This window comes from Astatotilapia calliptera, chromosome 19 (genome assembly GCF_964374335.1).
Source record: "Astatotilapia calliptera chromosome 19, fAstCal68.1, whole genome shotgun sequence".
Lineage (NCBI taxonomy): Eukaryota > Metazoa > Chordata > Actinopteri > Cichliformes > Cichlidae > Astatotilapia > Astatotilapia calliptera.
This window is the reverse complement of record NC_137440.1, coordinates 25,628,670-25,640,755: the sequence shown is the minus strand read 5'-3', so window position 1 is coordinate 25,640,755 and position 12,086 is coordinate 25,628,670. Positions and strand designations below refer to the sequence as shown.

The 12,086-nt window shown below is 42.6% G+C and overlaps 1 protein-coding gene across 2 annotated transcripts in view; it reads left to right on the top strand.

Annotated features, from left to right (window-relative positions):
* Nucleotides 1–2,328: 2,328 nt before the first annotated feature.
* The window catches only part of luzp1 (leucine zipper protein 1), a 48,075-nt gene continuing 38,317 nt past the window's right edge, over nucleotides 2,329–12,086 (top strand). Inside the window, exon 1 of one of the 2 annotated variants that reach the window (XM_026151239.2) lies at nucleotides 2,329–2,678. The gene's annotated coding sequence lies outside the window, so the exon portion shown is untranslated. The remainder of the gene's footprint in view (nucleotides 2,679–12,086) is intronic. The other variant, XM_026151237.2, reaches the window with a different exon arrangement.

Sequence of the window (12,086 nt, the reverse complement as noted above, 5' to 3'; positions counted from 1 at the left end):
TTATTATTATTATTATTATTACAATGAGGGAATGCCGTCTTGAATATGGCCCCTTCAAACACAACGGTTGCTTGATGGCAGTCGATTAGTGTTTTTCTACATGACAAGCTGCCCCACATTTTGATCCATCAGGGTTACATCTGTTTATACTGGCTATAACCCACCCTGAGAGGACAGTGAATTAAGCACATTAATCCTTATCCTCACTATAAAAAGGATATAAAGCAGGAAAGCTCCACCATAAGCCATATTTGCTTAGGCAGGAGATTCCACTTTGCTCTCATTTAATTTCTTTCATGCTTGTTTTGTAGTCAAATGCATATCATGGGTTGACTATTGGCCTAACCCTCACACTCCTTGCTACTGGTTGCTTGTAATTTTTAGTGTGCTACATGGGATTATCAGAGATTATCTGCTGTTGCAACTGCTGCAAGCTACTCTAGTTAAGATAAAATGCCTAACATGGGAATCACAAACAGCAAAACAATGCCGGCGTCTGCTTGGGAACCTTTTTCTTTTGTTTGTTGTTTTCTTTACTTGACTCAATTTCAAATTTTGCTGTTCACCCATAACTTCTTACTGGAACAAAAAAGTTTCTGGCTGTTGAAGGGTGTTTGTGTTTAGGAAGGATGTTGGCTAGAAACCTGCTCTTCCTGAATCAGCTTGTGTCTGCGTGCTAGAGTCATGCGGTGTAGGGGATTACATTCCCCTGTAACCCTGTCCTTATGCATTAGATCGCAGTCTGTGCAATGCATTCACATTTATATCACTTGATATATTAAGGCAAATTCCCAAAATGACAGAAGCTTGTCTGTGCATGAGCCAACCCTCTCAAGATGGATGAAACATGACCGATACTCGTGCTTATAAAACAAGCCGTTTTCCATTTACTTACATGTCATCTCAGTTTCTATTGCCTTGATAGATTTTTTTAAAGATCAATGGTTATTTTAATGCGCACAGCAGAGCAGTAGCTCTTGAAAGTCAGAAATAAAACCATATCCTACAGGTTTTTATCATACTGTGTTATTTGTCTTTGAAGAAGACAAGTATATTGATATATATATATATGCAAACACCTATCAAGCATATAAAAAATACATAGGCGCTCATGCATATTCAGGTACACCTGTGTTTGGCTTCTCATGCAGTGGCATTCAGGCATGCCCAGCTATGCCTCTGGATTTCAGCATCATCTGAAAGGATTTAATTTCTCTTTGATTCCTTGGTATCTCTGGTATCTTTCCCCACCAGCCGAGAGTGAAAACATTATTTACATCTCTCTTAGCCCATTGTGTCAAGTTACACGACTAGAATGACTTCTGAGACAGAGGTATGTTAGTGGGAAACAGCACAACCAATGAAAGAAGCGTGGGTTTTGTTTTAATAGTGTTATCACGTGCTGTCAAATAAAGCTACGCTTCTTGGGAATTATGCAAAACTGTTTAAGGAACACAAAAACAATCTCCTTAATGTGAGTGAGTGTTTGTGTGGGCATGACGTCACCTAATTGGCTGGCTGCCTATCACATTTTATTCATATTTTATCATCTTGCAGCCTTCCAGTGTCATGCAACTAAAAGATAATAAACACCCAGTGGAGAATTCATGGCCGTGCTGCAGAAACAGAGCGAACAATACACCTCTGTTCCAAAACTTTCTGGGGAAAACCAGGACTAGTTTGTGTGTATTTGTCTAGACGGCTGTGACAAGTCATTACTATTGGCAAACAGTTACACATGGGGAAAAAAGAAAGCACAACAAACAACAATGCTATAGTATTCATTCAAGTGGCACCAGCGTATTAAACAACCACATTCTGAGAGCTGAAAGAGAGGGAATAGAGAGGTGAACTCATACTAATTATTCCCGTAAGGGAAGACTGTGGTCTTGACTGGTTTTGTATAATGGTTAGTCCATACATATTTAGAGACATTTGATAGAACCCAACAAGCTTATACTGTTTGGACATTTCATCTATATTATAGCGCCAATATTTTTTGTGGTAATCAGTACTTTCTTGGGGGGATCCTAATTATATGGATATGATCTTTGAAAGTGTTGTGGGATGCTACAGGTGCTGCTGAGCCCGTGACTTTTCTGTCACTTCTATTGCAAATGGTATAAATGCCATAAAACAATAGTTCATGCAGCGTTCACAGACAACTGGTTTTTATGATACGTTTGCTCAGACACAAGCAGTAGCCTGCATCTATGCAGGATCCAGCTCGGATTCATTCCTCCTCACCGGCCTGGCTTGTGTATGTTCTGTGGGAGAGAGAGAGAGAGGCGGGACCTTGACGCCGGGAAGGGCGTTCTCTTTGCGGTCAGACCGGGCAGAGTCATCCCGAGGGGTGGGTCCTCCGGCAACAGAAAAGGAAAACCCACCTTTTTTCATTGTTAAGGACGCGGTGGAATGTGATGGTTTGATCTCAAAAGGACCAGGGAGGGGAATATCCGAGAGGAAAGGACCAGCGAAAGCGACTGAGGGAAAGGGGGAAAGCAGAAAGCGGTTCCCCCCCTATCGCCTCCAACTCTCTGGTCTTGAATGAGAATATGCGGATGAACTTGTCCCGGCCGTGTCGGCTGCAGCGAGCCCTACCGTCCGCACGAGCTCAGCCCGCGTGAAGTTGTGGATTTACCGTTGCGTTTTCCGGACCCGGCGGTGGAACTGCTGAGGTAAATTTGAGTCTTTATTCTGTGTTTGAGGAAGAAGCGGAGTGTATATTTGGGGATTCACACAGCGGCTTGTTGAGACTCGAGGAGTCCGGACTGCAGAAGTCTGAACTGCGGCAAGTTTTTCAGCCCTCCTCCTCCTCCTTCTCGTCGTCGTTCTTAAGCCAAATTGAAGCATCCAGCTCTGCAGGAAAACCTCAGGTGGTTAAAATGTTGCCGCACATAAACCGTTCATATCTTCTTTTGGTAACACTTGGCATTTTTGTTATGAGGTTGCATTTATCTGCTTCTGCACTCGATACGTTTTTTTTACTGCTTTACGCACATAGTAACGTCAGTCCTTTCAGACTGACTGCCCGGGCTGTAGGAACATGGAGTAGAAGTGTGGAGGCTGCTTGGACGTGTTCTTGACATTTGGTGTGTGTGTGTGTGTGTGTGTGTGTGTTGCATGTACTCAGACTTTTCAGAGTGTAGGGAGTAAATAATTGTGATATAAACACTGCCCCATGTTGGAGTTGTGTTGACAAGGGGATGTGATGTGGTCATTGTTTATTATCTTTGAAGCAATGCATTACACAAACTAGTTGTGAAATACATAGCCGAAAACATGTCTTAACTTTGCATGGCTGTCTGCTCAGCTGTGAGTACTCTGCGGCACAGTGCTGTGAATGTACGATGGTCTGGACTCTGCTGCCATATCGGAAGGTTTTTATACTGAACAATATGATGATATGTGATTGTTGAGTGCCATGCAAACAATATATATATTGCCTACGCTCAGTTGTAAGCTACATACTAAAAAACCACAAACTGGGCTCAAAGCCATCCTTGGGCCACATATAGACCAGCCTATGGTGCACACAGACCACCTACTGAATGAGCTTATTTTCAAGTTGGTAAGGAAAGTTTAAACTCCCTTGTTAGAATAGAGTTAATTGATCCATTTCACAGCTGTTTAAACAGTGGACAATCTAGCCTATAAGAAACATATAACCTATTTAAATTATAGACATTTTCTTGAAATTCTGGTCCAATCTGAGTGTCTTTTCTCTTTTTGTCTCAGGGAAACATAAAAATACGAATATATACATGACTGTTTTTTGGCAAAACTATCTAGTGTTACTCAAGAAGACCAATACTGACTGATAACAGTTTTTACCCAATTGTCTGGGCCTTTCTTAGACTGGAATGCAAATGCAAAATCAGGCATTTCCATCAACTAATATAACTGAAATTGCCACATTAAAGGACAACTAAAACAACTGCAATGTCCTGCTGCCCTCGGATGTTTTGTTAAAGGTACTAACATGACAATACATCCTTATTCTGTTTGAGTATCGGCCTACACGTGTGAAAACAATGTGGTGCTGGTGGTGGTAGGGGTGTAGTCTGAACAGTGTGTGTCCTGTATTCCTTCACCAGAACGGTGACAGATGAATGTGTGCGCATGTGTAAACAGCAGAAAAGGTACTTGTGGTGGTGGAATACTAATCTGCCAGGTGGGGCTCATAAAGAGCACCGAGGGGAAGGGAGGAGATGGAGGGGACCTGCCTTGACCTGTTTGAGACATGAAGGAGACAAAAAAAAAAATCCCTGATGAATTTCCAGTAAGGCTCGTACTCCCAGCCAGCTGTAGAACATACCAGCTGAGCTACCAGCTCGGACAGGCATTTGCAGGGAAGCTTGTCACAGTGGTAGATGCGCAAAAAGGGCTTATTTTGGTACTTCTGGGTGGGATTATTAAACCGCATGTGGAGGGAATGTTGGCAGTTTATGCTGTCAGTTTGGAAATGTTGGGGTGGAAATGTAAAGGGGAAAATCAAATGAGAGTAACAGCGAAGTGAGGAGTAAGATGTCTAAATTTCCCCTGATTAATGTCTGATCTCTGGCGCGTCCATTCCCCGGAAAATGCGCTCAAAGTTTGGTTTGGTTCGGTTCAGTTGGCTCTTGCAGGGGGGGGATATTTCACAGCAGATGCCCTCTTTGACACCACTGCTCAGCACAATGATAGTTGTTAATGTTGACACAGCAGAAGTGTCAGCACTACTAGCACCTGTTCTGCAATCTTTACAATGAATGCCAAGAAGTGAAAGTTGCACAAAGAGTTTGCAGCACTTTTTTTTTTTTCCCTCCAGGGATTGTCGCCTGCCATTCGCAGTAATAATCATACCTCTTTCTCCTCTTTTATGACCTGAGCTATAGCACGCATGATTGGTTTTCCACTCCGCAAAGCGCTGCGACCGCCCTATGAAACTGCCTGCACTGCTTTGGGTGAAACCAAAAACTAATCATTATGGGTGTCCAATAAGGGTAATTATCAGACTAAGCACTGGACCTGTGGATTACGGAGTGGCTAAATAAATGCTCTGGGGATTAAATTAAAATATTGAGGTTTTCTGCCTGGGAAAATCAAACCACCGGGAATGTCAAACCCAAGCCTGTCGACGGTAATATTACTGCCACTCCGGACATCAGGGTTTATGCACACTCCCTCCTGTGAGTGTTGCGCGATCACACATCAGTGTGGAATTACACGACATTGGCACTGACGTCATGCGTTGCAAGTGCAAAGAAATAAGAACGCATATTGTCATTGCTGTGATTGATTGAAGGAACTACCGTACTATAGCTGTCAGTCCTTTTCCTATGATATCAAAAAATGGAGGGGGACAAAAACACAAAGTAGCAAAGTTCAACAGTTTATTAAATGAACATTGTTTTCATTGGAGATCAGCTTATTATTTTTCCTGATTTCTAACATCTGGAAAATCATATATATGCACTTTATTGCGCCCACCCCCCCCCCCCCCCCCCACCCCCCCCCACCCCCGGGCTGATTATTTCAGATAATTACATTTATAGTAAATGTGAAACAGCTAAGCCTCTTGTTGTTATGCACATAAGAAACAACTCTAAAACCTATAGAATCATGATTTCTATTCAGTAACTGCATATTATCGTAGGTTAGACCCTTCTCTGCTCTGTGGTCTCTCTCTCATCACCCAGACTCTCGCCCATCTCTGTGTGTCACAATTAGAATTATAGCAGATTATAGCACTGTATTAATTGAGTAGGTCGCTCCTCGTGTTCCTCGTGGCTTCATTCAGACACAGAGAGAGCCACAGATTACTTGCAGGTCGGACACGTGCAGCTACGTTAGTCTGACCTGGTCAGATTGCGGTCTGAAGCTTTGCAAAGTTGTGTGAACGTGATATGATCAGATTAATGGAAAGCGGTGCATTTCTAGGAGTCCTCAAAGGTATAAATGGGAGAGTCAGCACCCACACGAGCAGCATAACCTATACATCCTAATATGCTGTAATAGATAGCTCGTCTAGAATTGGGACCGGATGGTGTTGGTTATTCTTAGAGGTAGACTCTCTCTTTCACCCTCAGTAACCCTCTCACCCAGGAATAGAGCAGCGCAGGATGCAAAGTGATGTTGTTACGAACCTACCAGGGGCCTACTTGAAGTAGTGGAAATGAATCATGATCTCTGAGCGCCTTCTGTTGAAGCCCACACTCATCCTGTGAGCACATAACATTTTATGAATGTGTGTGTTTTGTGATAATGCAATAAATGACTCCGTATCCGGGACAAGGGCTGCTGCTGATAATATGCAGGCCAGCTGGAGCTGCTGTCTGTGTATAAGCAGACTTGTAGGAAGATGGCTTAGTGCCACGATGACGGCAGCGTGAGGCTTTGACTGGACATTGTACATGTCGTGTGTCTGTGTGTGTGTATGTGTTTAAAGTAGAAAGAGCTGAAAGGAGTAGTGAATCAATCAGTTAGTCATCTGAGAAGATCAACATGCAGCTAATCTGACAGTTGACGGTGTCATTTATTTTCAGTGTTGGGAAGGTTACTTTTGAGATGTATTCCATTACAGAATACATGCCCCAAAATGTATTCTGTAACGTATTCCGTTACGTTACTCAATGACAGTAACGTATTCTGAATACTTTGGATTACTTAATATATTATCATGCTTTTTACAACAACGTGAATGTACTATTGCCATGTGATTTATTACTATTACTGAAGGTCCGCGACTCCGAACTGTAGTAAAGGGACCTCTGACTAATACGGCGGGGTCCCTGTCGGCTCGTAGCCGAAAACTAGCTTTACTTTGTTGTGTGGGTCAACTTTTCTTGCGAGAGACAGAGAGAGGCGTTGAAAGACTGCTCCAACGGAACTTATTGTTTTCGGAGGAAAACACGAACACGGTGTACAGTCGAGTCTTAATAGCTTGGCTGAAGTGGTTATTATTATATTTACATGCTTCCAGCTCCCGTTTTTCCTCGATGACAACTCCAACCTTTCCACTCCCCTTTTTCTATTTCCCTCCTCGCGCTCACAGACCCATAACGTGTATGGCAGTCCATTCTCTCTGCAACACGGACTACACTGCCCATGATGCTACATTCTTTAGAGCTATGCTTGTAGCATTCTGCCTGTTAGCTTAGCACAACAACAACAACAACAACAACGAAAAGGCGCTCTCTCACCTAGGAAACACACAGTCGCAGAGAGAGAGAGAGAGAGTGTCGCCCTGTAACCATGGCAACCGTAGCGCTGCCGCCTGGAACAACAGCACGTAGCTGTCAAACAAAACCCAAACAGTCCTGGCCCGCGACAAAATGAAACAGGAAAGTACCGCAGTGTAATCCATTTATTTCAACAAAGTAACTGTATTCTGAATACCACCTTTTTAAACGGTAACTGTAACGGAATACAGTTACTCATATTTAGTATTTTAAATACGTAACGGCGGTACATGTATTCCGTTACTCCCCAACACTGTTTATTTTTAAAGCATAAATGATAAAACACGCTCAGCTTCCAGGATTTCCTTTGTGGAAAACCTGCGTTGTTTATTCCCCTTTTATGATCATAAACATCAGAGTGCACATTAAGAATTCATTAACTGAAAGGTTTCAGTCTTAAATTATTATTTAATTATAAAAATAAAAAACAAGCTGCGGATACCGCAGATGTTTACACATGTTTCTGTGTGCAGTTCTGTCTTTAACTGTTTGAACAGTGAATGAATAGGGGGAAAAATGAAAACAATGAACTAAAAGCAGAAGTTATAAACACTTGTCTTTTTCCAGGTGCTGAATTATTTTGATCTTGGTTTGCTTTTTTTGATTTTCAGTTGATTTTGATCAGCAGTGACGGGCCTGAAACAGGGCAGAGCTCTGTGATTCCAGCTGGAGTTCAAACTTTTTGAACTCTCTGTTTATTCATGGGCTCACTTTATGTGAGCCTACGCAGGTATTTCTGCATTTGAAGGTACTTTTGCTTAGTGCTGTCATCAGATCCTAGAGGCTGAGAGTGTCAGTCACTCAGCGAGCAGTAGCCAGAGGTACATTTTAGCCCTGAGTGTTCACACAACTTGATAATAACTCATACGCTGACACACTAATACATGCTCTCACTCTGTAAGAATGTCAAGACAAGAATGGATTCTGCTGATACCCCTTCTAGTGTGTGTGTAAGTGTAAACGAATCTCCATTGTTAGTCTTTCATAGTGTGCCAAACAGCCTCGCAACTCCTCTCGAGGGCTTTTTTATCATATAGTTGAATGGCCACTTACGGAGGTTTCAATATTGCACTTATCTCATTTGTTTGCAGCTGTAGGTGTACGTGACTGTGGAGCATCTGCAGTACAATTTCATGCTAATGCACGATTTAAAGGTTAAAATCTTGATTGTATTTTGTCATGATTTACCGGTACATTAAAATCTCCACCAATCCTGCACGAATTTGTTTGTGGAATGTCGAAATTGGTTCGGAATTTTTTAATTTCAAAATAAAACTGCTTTACTTTTATTTTCATGCTTTGGATTTATCCATCCTTTGTCTGATCACAACTGAAATCAACAACTTTTGGCCATTTCTTTACTCATAACTCGTTTTATTTAACAGAATTATGAGTAGTAGGCCCGTACAGGTATTCAGACTCAGCACAAACATTTTTTTTATCACTGCGTCGGACCACAGTGTAGAAACGGTAGACAAAGGCTTGGATGTGAATTGGGTGTGCAGAAGCTGTATGGTCGTGCAAATGTCAAAGAAGCATGCAAGCATTTATAGATAGAAGTGATAAGCTTTGAGACATACAGTTCCAAAGAGCTGGAAAATTTGGAGCTGCTATGGGATTCCCATCCATTGTAGCAAATATCATCTAGCCCTGCCACTCATTTAACCCATTGGTCAAAGGAGCGTATCAAGTATTTAGTGACCTGTAAAAGATTGTGTTGCGTTACTGGGTGGTTATGAAAGTTTTTCCAGCAACAGGGGGTTAAGAAAGGAAAAATGTGCCAGATTGAGCAGGTTTAATGCTAAACCAGATAAAATATATGTATCAGTGAGTGCTGCCAGAGAACTGTGATTCGTCGAGTTTGAGGGGAAAAGGGGAGTTTTTCAAACATTTGCTGAACCCGAAGTTTGCAGGGCACGTTTCTATTTCCTTGTTTTCCACTCTTATTGGAGAGCTGCACCATAATGCTTGCCTTTTTGACCTAGTTTCTAGAGTCACCTTAGTAAAACATGCTATGCTGAGATATTAACCAACCAAAAAGGCGTGGTTGTGATCAGTATAATCTCAATAACAAATGCATTATTCTCACAGACTCAAAGACTTTTTCTTAAGAATTATCCGCAAGTTTTAAATCGCACTGCCATATTTCAGGTGTCCTAATTCATTCACGCTCATCCCCAAAACCAAGTAGCGGCCCTGATGTTGACCATGTGAGCATTCTTCACATGCAGCCACGGAAGGGAAACACAAATCCTCATCTGGTCCTCATTTAAGATTCTCAACCGTCTGCCAAATGAGAAGATGCATGTAGCATCCAGTCCATAACTGCAAACTGGAATGTAATCTATTTGTGGTTAACTTCATGCTGATTCACAAATTTTTACATTTGGCCTTTGTTCCCAGGGCCACAGTCGTTTGGTAGTCTGCAGTTTGTTTAGTCTTCAGATTTAACAGAGCCGGGTTTCTAATGCAAGCCAGCTTTTTAAAGTCTCCTATCTCGCTCCTTGTCTATCTTTTGCAAACAATACCAATAAATCTTGTTGCTGCTTATCACAGGTACACTGAAGATAAGTTGTGTCATAATGGCTATTTTTTTTGACGTATTGGTGAGCACAGTTGCCTCACAGCAAGAAGATTTTGGGACCTGGCGTGTTGCTCCAGCTATGGATCGGGCATGTTTTCACTCTGTGCTGTGTCTGCACGAGTTATCTCTGCATACTCCGGCTTACTCCAGCATCCGAAGGCATCTTTAGGTAAATGGGTGTAGGTGTGTGCGAGCAAGGGTGGTTCTATATCTGCATATTAGGACTAGACTCCACCCCTGCAACCATCCAAAGGACAGAGAAAGTTTAGCAGATGCATAGATGAGGGCATTTTAGTTCATGAAGAGGAGCTGTGGCCTTTCATGTATCTTGATATCTTCCTTTTGATAAGTCCTCTAATGTTTAATCAGCCGGCTGCCCCACATGGCTTGGAGTTTGGACCACATTCACTGATAATGTGGGTCACTGTGGTGGTGGTGGTGGTGGTGCTGCTGCTGTTTTTGCCTTTTACATGCTTTCAGGTTGACCTGACAGGGAAATGGTTTGCCTCTGGGTAATTTTTACTTTTTCCTACTGGTTCCTGCGTGGGATTACGTTCCAGTTTCAGCCTCCAACAAGCTCTTTTACAGAAAGTCCCCTGTGAGCCTGTTCTGTTCCTGCACTGTACAGGCTCCTCAAAAAAATGGCTATCCTGTCGATGCTGGAAGAAAAGAGGGAGGAAGTGCAAAGGAAACCGACTTCAAAAGCGTGTAGGAAGCACAGCAAAGCGGAGGGAGGGAGGGTGGGAGGGAGTTGGAGGAAGGGACTGAGGCGTTTTAACAGGGGAGAGCTAAAGTTAAGACATAACTAGTAAATTCCTCAGACGCACTTTTATTTTTTTTTCCAGTTGTTCTCCTCGTTAACTGGCCAATATTTTGACTTTCCTTCCGATTGTTATCTTGTCTCACTCACTCTCTCCTTCTCCTTTTCCTGAAGAGGGGAGAGAACCCCCTACTTACCTTTTTTTTTTTTTTTTTTTTTTCTCCCCTCTCACCCCCCCCACCCCCACCCCACCCCTTCTTGCCCTGCCTGGTCCAGGAGTATTTTTGGAAGTTAATGAAAAGAGAAATCTGAACCGCTTACCCTTAAAAGGCATGTCTGGGTCAGCTGGGTGGAAACTTGTGTTATTAATGTCCTTAACATTTTTTATGCGAGTGGGTCATCTGTGATTATAAGAATGTGTGCGTTCGGAGCTCTGTAAAACGCAGGAATGCTGTGGGTTGGGGGCCGAGCAGGGAAGGAGGGTGGACTATGAAACAGGCTTACGTCCTTAGGAAAAGGGAGGGGGGGGGGGGGGGGCGTTCAGAGGCATATTTGGCATATTTCAGGAGCCATTGCAGTCTGGATTCGAGACATGTTCTTCTTCCTAGAGCTCTGGACAGAAGAAAGGTGAACATCATGTTCTGTTTCAGTCTCGTGATGCTTCTGGTGGAAGATGGTGCACACTGCCTCGCAATGATCAAGTTAAAGGTTAAAAGCCACCAACGCAGGTGGTAAAAAAAGATGGGCAAACACCACCTCATGCCACCTACACACCAAACACAGATGTCTAAGTAACCAGCGTCGCTGTAACCTCAATAATGTCCATAAAAGGCTAAATGTTGAACCAAAGTCCTTCACCCAGCAGTATGGTTTGTATGCTTTGGGTACCATCTCTACAATTTAATAAGTGTTTATGTGCTTAAAGCTGCAATATGTCTCTTTCAACCTCTTGTCTGTGGCCTTATAGTTACAGAAATCATAATATTTTAGTCTGGTATTTGCAGTCAATGGCCGCTGACTGACGTGACGGTGGTTGGTAGGCTTTTGCTATGGCGATACCGGTCCAGTTCACGGTGAGGTCACGAGTCAAGAGTGTACAGCTTTATTCTTAACCTGCAGCTTTTAATGACTTTAATTTGCGGTTGCCAAAATGTCCACTTGGTAATACTTTTAGGTGATTAAATCTTTTTCTCAGTTCATAATAACTCCTCTTCACACAAGCTAAGGACTGTGGATTAAACTCACAAGAGAGTGAATAACTTGTAATATCCAGTAATTATTTGTCCTCATACAGGTGCCGCCACATTAGGGCGAGGCCCCGAGAGACACTAACGAATGCGTGTGCCGTCTTGTCGTTTTTCTTTGATGTGCCGGGTGTCTTTTGTTTTGATCTCAGTCGTTAAATCTGGAATTGGGAACCTCCACGGCAGAAATGTGATGAAGGAAAAACACGAATAAACGTTCAGAACAAAGTGTTCGTTTTCAGTGTGAAAAATGCAAAATTTGTTTTTTTTATTGT